This window comes from Chiloscyllium plagiosum, unplaced genomic scaffold (assembly GCF_037043375.1).
Source record: "Chiloscyllium plagiosum isolate Xiang-an unplaced genomic scaffold, Cpla_swu_hap1 HiC_scaffold_15, whole genome shotgun sequence".
Classification (NCBI taxonomy): domain Eukaryota; kingdom Metazoa; phylum Chordata; class Chondrichthyes; order Orectolobiformes; family Hemiscylliidae; genus Chiloscyllium; species Chiloscyllium plagiosum.
Window position 1 is genome coordinate 25241257 of NW_028270153.1, and position 9241 is coordinate 25250497.

At 39.4% G+C, this 9241-nt stretch overlaps 1 protein-coding gene across 1 annotated transcript in view; it reads right to left on the reverse strand.

Annotated features, from left to right (window-relative positions):
* LOC122559963 (phosphatidate phosphatase LPIN2-like) overlaps positions 1-9241 on the reverse strand; it is a 235190-nt gene that overhangs the window by 161766 nt on the left and 64183 nt on the right. The gene's annotated exons all lie outside the window — the stretch shown is intronic.

Below are 9241 nucleotides of genomic sequence, written 5' to 3' on the forward strand. Positions count from 1 at the left end.
TAGTGTGGTTAAAGGCAATCAGCATGGCTTTGTGGGGGGCAGGTCATGCCTCACAAATCTTATTGAGTTCTTTGAGGAGGTGTCAAGACAGGTCAACGACGGTCGAGCAGTGGATGTTGTGTATATGGACTTCAGAAAGGCATTTAATAAGGTTCCCCATGGTAGGCTCATTCATAAAGTCAGGAAATGTGGGATACAGGGAGATTTGGCCATCTGGATTCAGAATTGGCTGGCTGACAGAAGGCAGAGAGTGGTTGTGGATGGAAAGTATTCAGCCTGGAGGTCAGTGTTGAGTGGGGTCCCACAGGGCTCTCTGCTTGGGCCTCTGCTCTTTGTAGTTTTTATAAATGACTTGGATGAGGAGGTTGAGGGGTGAGTTAGGAAATTTGCAGATGACACAAAGGTTGGAGGTGTCGTCAATAATATGGAGGGCTACTGCAGGCTGCAGCCTGACATAGACAGTATGCAGAGCTGGGCTGAGAAATGGCAGATGGAGTTCAACCTGGATAAATGCGCAGTGATGCATTTTGGAAGGTCGAACTCGAATGCTGAATATAGGATTAAAGACAGGATTCTTGGCAGTATGGAGGAACAGAGGGATCTGGGTGCGCAAATACAAAGATCCCTAAGAGTTGCCACCCAAATGGATAGGGTTTTTAAGAAAGCATACGGTGTTTGGCTTTCATTAACAGGGGGATCGAGTTTAAGAGCCCCGAGGTTTTGCTGCAGCTCTATAAGTCTCTGTTGTGACCACACTTGGAATATTGTGTCCAGTTCTAGTCACCCTACTATAGGAAAGATACGGAGGCTTTGGAGAGGGTGAAAAGAAGGTTTACCAGGATGCTGCCTGGACTGGAGGGCTTGCCTTATGAAGAAAGGTTGAATAAGCTCGGACTTCTGTCTCTGGAGAGAAGGAGGAAGAGAGGAGACCTGATCGAGGTGTACAAAATAATGAGTGGAATAGATAGAGTCAATAGCCAGAGACTTTTCCCCAGGGCAGGATTGACTGGTATGAGGAATCATAATTTGAAGATATTAGGAGGAAGGTATAAAAGGAAATGTCAGAGGTAGGTTCTTTTCGCAGAGAGTTGTGAATGCATGGAATGCGTTGCCAGCTGTGATGGTGGAAGCAGAGTCATTAGGGGCATTCAAGCGACTGCTAGACATGCACGTGGACAGCAGTGAGTTGAGGGGTGCGTAGGTTAAGTTACTATATTTTACATTAGGATTAAACCTCGGCACAACATCGTGAGCCAAAGGGCCTGTTCTATGCTGTACTTTTCTATGTTCTATGTTCTATGTTCTAAATATTGTGTCAATGTATAAGTCATCTGTGATCATCAGTAGTGTATCATAGATGTCTGTGCCAGGTACCTGGGAAGCTGCACAGATGCTGTGTCCTTCAGAACTCTAATTTCATTTCAAGGGGCAAATGGATGGAAAACAGAGTCAATATTTTGAATCCAGAAACCTATTCCAAAGAACGGTCACTGGAATTTAAATATTAAAATTGTTTTCTCTCTACTGATGCTGCCAGACCTTCTGAGTTTCTCCAGTAATTTCTGCTTTTGTTTCAGATCTCCAGCATCTGCAGTTCTTTTTTACTTTAGTACTGCTACTTGAGTGATAATGTCTTCAGAACTTGGCACAAACTCTACTTCTTGTCATCAACTCTGTACCTTTCTCTGACCACTTCAATCCAACTATTCGCAACCTTTGTGTTCAATTTGACCCTGAACTGAGCCTCATACCCTCTCAAAAACCACACATCTCCTTTCACCTTTCTAAAGTCATTTGTCTTCACCCCTGTCTCAGCCCAGTTGCCGCTGAAACCTTATCTTTATTGTCTTGTGATCCACATTCTCCCGGTCAGTTCACATTTCATATCCTTAATAAGTTTAGCTCATCCTAAGTTATGGTGTTCGTATTTTGATTTATACCATGACGTGTTCATTTATTATAACTTTGCTCACTAACATACCATTGTTACTGGTCAGAAAATATCTCTATTTTACAATTCATAACTTCTCCACTGCCTCATCCCTCACCATCTCTTTGATCTCCTCCATTACTTCAACCCTCAAACATCTGTTCTCCACCTCATATTTGGCACATATTAATGGTTACAGGGAATTTGGAGACATTTCCTTTGTTTTTAAGAAACAATGTTGTTTGAATGGACATATTGATGCCCTCTGTTGTACTTACCACTCTGTGAGACATAGCTGAACATATAGGTTCAGCTGGCCCTTCCTTTTATGCATTGTAAAGGACCATGTTTGAGAGGAATTTCAGCAGGGGTAATTGAAATGCTGGAGGTCAAATCAAAGCTCTGTAAAGATCTGCCAGTCAAAGCTGTGAGATGGATATACATTTATACAGAATTGCCATTGCCCATTAGATGCCTCATTATCTTAATTTGGCCAACGAAATCATGACCACATGTAGAAAACAGCACTCTTTGGACACCAAGCCTTTCCCACTTCAATCTTCCATTCCCCAGGCTCATTCTGCAATCCTCCTCAGCACTGACTCACTTTGGATGGCTCAAAGCCTCCCTGAAAGTGACCATTCTCTTCCTCATGCCATTTGTTGCCATACAGTAAACAAGGTAAGCCATGGGCCTTATAACTGGACAAACCAGACAGATGCCTGTCGCCTTGAAACAATCGCGAACCAGTTGCCATGAGACTTTTGTGGGCCACTGTCTTTATTTTTTTATTGAAGACTGTTAATTGTCGATTATATTCATGGCATGCAAATGCATTACAGTTACGAACTGACCACTGGATGTCATGAGGTGTGACATGCTGCGAACACACCACTGACTTTGTCTTTGCATCCCAACTCACCTTCATGAAATCGCAAGTTCACATTGCACCGAATTGCATCATGCTGCACAGCACGTTTTCCATTCTTATAGGGTCTGTAAAAGCTACCTATGTGTATGAGGTTCTATGACTCCAACTTTATGAGTTTATGACTCTCTTGATAGTTCAGCATGGTGAGCCACACAGCTCAGTGACAGCCATCGACTTTAGAAAATGTGGAGAGATGGAAGAGGCCACAATCTATATTAGGAATGAAACCTACCAATTAGAGTAATCAAGTCATTGAGTCATGGAGTCATAGCGCAATAGAGATTTACATTATGGAAACAGACGCTTCGGTCCAACTCATCCATGCCAATCAGATATCCAAAATAAATCTAGTCCCATTTGCCAGCATTTGGCCCATATCCCTCTAAACCCTTCCTATTGACATACCCATCCAGGTTCCTTTGGCAGCTCATTCCATACACACACCATCCTCTGTGTGAACAACCTGCTCCTTAGATCCCTTTTAAATCTTTCTCCTCCTACCTTAAACCTATGTCCTCCCATTTTGGACTCAACAAACCCAGAGAAAAGACTTTGGCTGTTCACCATATCCATGCCCCTCATGATTTTATAAACTTCTATAAGGTCACCCCTCAGTCTCCGATACTCTAGGAAAAACAGCCCCAGCCTATTCAGCCTCTCCCTACAGCTCAAACTCTCTAACCCTGGTAACATCCTTGTAAATCTTTTCTGAACCATTTCAAGTTTCACAACATACGTCCTATAGTAAGCAGACCAGAATTGAACATAGTATTCCAAAAGTGGTCTCACCAATGTCCTGTACAGCTGCAACATGACCTCCCAACTCCTGTACTCAATGTACAGACCAATAAAGGCAAACATACTAAATGCCTTCTTCACCATTCTGTCTACCTGTGAATCTTTTATTAAATATAGTTTTACAGAATGTTTTATGCTATTAATGGTATCTACAACACTTTTCACTCTTATTGTCGTTTTCACCATTTCACAATTTTTTTTCCCTTTTTTGCAGTGAAGTGCAGTTTGTGAATGTAACTTCAGCTGAAAAATGACCTCAATGGATCTCACCATGTTCTATAAATTGGATCACAGTACACCTTGAATACCACACAGTTATAGCAGATGAGGAAAAAAATCCTGAAATACTTTGCATTTTTGTTTTGAGTTGACGGGGCACTAATTTAAGCAAACAATAACCAATTATTACAGTTAACCATGCCAGTTACCTGGAAATACTCGCTACACTTCTACTGAGTTGCAAATGCCTGAGTGGCATCACCTTTTTTTCAGTACCAACCTTCTGCCAACATTTCCTTAAGGAAAGAAATCAATTGTTTGAGTGCTTACTGATCTGCCACCTCCGAAAAGGAACAATGCACAAATGTTCCAATACTGTGCAACAATTGTGCTGAAAAATGCCTCCCCACACTTGAACCAAAAAATGACCCAACCTGCACTGTTGAGGCTCTCAAGTATTATGACTGGTATTTGGACAAGGTGTAGGAGAACAGCTAAAAGTGGGAAACCTTTCATAGCCTGAGTCAGCACCCACAGGAAATTGTGAGAAAACAGGAAATTATTCACTTCACTTGATAACTCATTAACATTATATTTTAAACTTTAATGATGATGATGGAAGAGAAGGGATTCATTTTCACATCACTGCAGAAATTAGCACTTCACAATTTCCAAGTGTTTCAGCATGCTTTGTTTAATCATTGAATTTCTACCTTCAATAATGGCAGAACAAAACATTGAGACCAGTGTTAATGAAAAACATGCAATCTTTTTATGGACAACTGAAGCTGGTAACTAATAAGTCTGTCTCCTGGCTTTCTTTAATAGAATGGAAATTTCAATTAATATTTCTCCAGAGTTTCACATTCTGTCGATATTGATTATTTATGTCCTCTTGTGATATGATGAGTCATATATTATGATATGTTAGTATAGCAGTAAAAAAATGTTTTCTGCAATGAAGACATTGACATTATCTTTTGGAATAACATTGCTGTAAATGCACAGATCTGTCAGTATCTGGAATGAGAGATGACAGATGAACATTTTGCATAAAAGGTGTTTTGCTCTGAAATAAGGATAGGGCTTTTACAAGCCCATTTGAGGTGGGTTGCATGAAGAGTCTGTCAGCTTCAATGAAGTGACCTGCAAATAGTTTGTCAGGGGAATGTCCTCCTTTCTGGATGCTCAATAGCCCATGAAGGGGTTACCCTGGATATGATCGTTGCCTTTGAAAATTTGCCTCTGCTGCTTCACTATCAACCCTCTGCCTGCTGGGAACTGCCTTTCCCAGACTGTTAAAGAAACACTCTGACTGGCCTTTCAAGAGTTCTTCAACATATAGACATCCTCTCCTTCTCTATCTGTGGGAAAGTGTGAGGTCATGCACTTTGGTAGGAAGAATAAAGGCATAGACTATTTTTTTTAAACGGGGACAAAATTCAGAAATCTGAAGTGCAAAGAGACTTGGGAGTCCTAGTCCAGGATTCTGTTTGGGTTAACTTGCATGTTGAGTCAATATTTAGGAAGGCAAATACAACTTTGGCATTTATTTCAAGGAGACTATAATATAAAAACAGGGATGTAATTCTGGGGCTTTGTAAGGCTCTGGTCAGACCACATTTAGAATATTGTGAGCAATTTTGGGCCTGATATTTCAAGAAGGATGCACTGACCCTGGAGCGAGTCCAGAGGAAGTTCACAAGAATAATCTCAAGAATGAAAGGCTTAACGTATGAGGAACATTTGAGGATCCTCAATCTGTACTCGATGGAGTTTAGAAGGATGAGGGGGAATCCAATTGAAACTTACAGAATATTGAAAAGCCTGAATAGAGTGGACATTGGGAAGATGTTTCCATTAGTAGGAGAGACTAGGACTCAATGATATAGTCTTAGAGTAAAGGGAAGACCCTTTAGAATGGAGATGAGGAGAAACTTCTTTAGCCAGAAAGTGGTGAATCTATGGAATTCATTGCCACAGAAGGCTGTGGAGATTAGGTCATTGAGTATACTTAAGACAGAGATAAGTAGGTTCTTAACTATTAAGAGAATCAAAGGTTATGGGGAGAAGACAGAAGAACAGGGTTGAAAAACTTGTCAGCCATGATTGAATGGCAGAGCAGACTCATGGGCCAGATTATATAATTTCTACTCCTATGTCTTATCGTCTTATGATGTCCATCATTGGTGAAACTGCTGAACAGCCAGTCCTTTAATTGTGGAATGGGCACAGCTCCTTAGAGAGGCAGATGCCATCCAGGCCTGGCAGCGGCCTCATAATTGGTCATCACTATAAAAATCTCTTCAATGGTCCCTCCACTCATTCTTGTGGGATGGGTCTCCATATTTGGTCCTGGTGGAAAGATCCATGGAATGCTGACCCGATCAGGGGAGGAGCTGTTTTTATCTTCACAGATGTTGTATTTTAGATTTCCAGCATTTGTAGTTTTTTACAAGTGAACTAATTATGCAGTCTTCGAGAAGTTAGGATTTGTATATTCAGTAACATGTCAGTAGTGCAAAGTGTATGCCACCAACAGAAACCTTGAAAGCCACAATTTCAAAGTGACACTCTCTGTCAGTCAAGCTTCAGAAATATTTTAATATAGCTAATCATATTGTTTTTAAATCATTGTGGTTGAGGGCCTTGTTGGAGATACTGCAATGGAAAAGGAAATGGGACCAAACAATTGACAAGCAACAGTCTAAATGAGAGCTACCGACTGATACAATTGTATGCAAAAATCTGGAGATAAGATCATGTATTTTACAACTCAATAAGATGAACACCAATTCAATCCCTTGGATAACTATGCATAAACAACCTCCAATAAATTTCACATAAAAACTATGATAAGATCTTGGCCACTTACAAGCTTTTGTCACCAGATATCAGTTCATTGCATGAAAAGGCTAAGGAAAATAGACATAAAAGGAAGAGTTGAAGATGACAACTTTCTTCTTCCTGCATCTTCTAGTGATTGAAATAACCCAGAATAAGCTGAACCTCAAGCTCGCACATAATAAATTGGTTCAATTCTATTCAAAATTCCCTCTGGTTACTTTCCTAGTGTTGTTTAGAAAAAACAGTACAATAGGCAGATTGTCCCATTGTTTTACCAATTGTAATACATTGCCAAATTTATCTCACCTGTGACACCACATTCCTATATCACAATTCATGTGGCTATTGCAGCTCGACAATAGAACACAAAAAATATAAATACTTGTACATTCGCACGTACATTGATTAAACGTCAAAATCAATATGGCAATACAATAAATATGAAGGGTTCAAAATATGAAAAGAAATTTGAAGGCCCTTGTGTACTGCCAAAATAGAAAATTGTTACTGCTCTTAAGTAAACAGAACAATCACCTCATGAAATGATGTCAGCAATTTACGTTGCTTTTGTTCTGATGCAGGAAAGGGACAAAAAAACGATGGCAGTGATCAACAGGGATTAAACTATATTTTGACACTATGCATAAATGATATATTTAATTATCACCAGCTTATGTAAGACTGAAAACTAATATATTGCAGTATGCCATTCCCTGAATATTATCCATGCCCTCAGTGCATTCTAAATATAGGAATTGCAGGTTTTGAGTAACAGGCAGCAAGATGATTTTGCAATTAACCCAATTTGCATAGGCAAATCAGGTCTCATTATCCTAGCTCATTAATACATTAGTTTCATGATTACACCCTTCAGGTTCATAAAGGTAAAAAATATGGATTATGTGTTACTAGTGGAGATGTGTAAGTGAGCATTGTAAATTCATCCTCCTTCTAACCTTTCCTTTTGTCCTGTTATACTACATAAAAGCATAGAATACACTAGGCATTCATGATCCTACCATGTAGAATGATAGTTTTATTTTTAATTCAAGAGCTTGCCCCCTAATCTAAACAGACAGAATGTAACAGTTGATGTTAAAAAAAAGGAATGTGACAAGTTCCTGAAAATGCTGTTTTCATGAAGACTCAGGTACTCTGTTTGGAAATTTGTGGCACTTTTATAATTGTGGCAGATTTCCTACATTCTGTGGAGATTTGATCGAAAGGGTCTTATAGAATTTCTTTAGCAGTCTTCTATAGATTTTTTTAAAAAAAATTTCTGTGGCATTTGTAACAGAGGAAATCATCCCAAAGTGCTTCACAGAAGAATAAGAAGAGAAATATTTGCATGAAAGGACATACTTTCTAATTGAACTTGGCAGGTTTAAAGAATTATTCTCAAGCAGCAGAGGGCTGGAAGGGAATTCCAGAATTAAGGACCTGAGTGGCCGATGGCAAAGGAAACAAGATCTTCTGCAGCATAGAACAACCAACGACCACGGTGATGGTTGAGAAAATCTTTAACTGTCATTATGAAATGTGCATAATATTTTGGATCATCTTAACTTCAAATGGTCCTTCCATCAATCATAGCAATGCCAGAGAGAAAAGCCTCTCCTAGTGCTCAGCATTGCTCTTGTGAAATTGATGAAAATTGCATTTAATAATACATTTTCTGCAGTTCAAGATACTTGCATTTGTACACATTGACATAGTGAAGGCTATGCAACACTTAGAGCAGAAACATGGATGAGGCTTAAAATAAGTGAGGTTTCAACAAAGTACATTCCTGACTTATTTACTCCTCGCACCCACTGAAATGCTGCAAAAATCATGATAGAGTCCAAATTCCGGCCTTAATGCATTTTGGCATTATACAATGCATAATGCTGTATGACACAAACGGACCAGTGCTACAGAAATGGAGATGCAAGTTGAATTGTCCACATGATGGAGGTCACAGCTGTGCTGCAGTGAGGAGAAGGCAGAGAGAGGGGAACCTCAAAGAATAAAGGATGCAGCAAACTAATCATCCTGAGGTCAATGTCACGTGAGTGTCAGGAGGTTTGAAGTTCATCCTTTGTAGGATGTGTTAACAAATCATAAGGACTGTTTCTTTAAAAAATATATTTTTTAATTAGTTAAAATAAACATTAAACAAAAATCGTTTACTGCTAGGGAGAAAGGTCACTGATTACTTTCGCGAAAATGGCATGATACACAAGTGACAAAACACTTTTTGCATTACAAACCCAGAAATGACTGCTCCCCTATCATTTGACAATACTCAATGTCTTTAAATGTCATTTATTTCGATGCATCAACACGGTGCCGATTTTGGAAATGTCACAAAAACAATATTAAGCATTCAGCACCAAGTCTTTTCCACGCTGTAGTTTGGAGATGCATTTTACGCCATATGTGTATTTGGCAAACAGGAAAAAGATTTTTCCTCCTTTCAAACGGATACATTTCATTTAGTGTTTACGCTTAGCTAACACAACCATGCTTTTGAT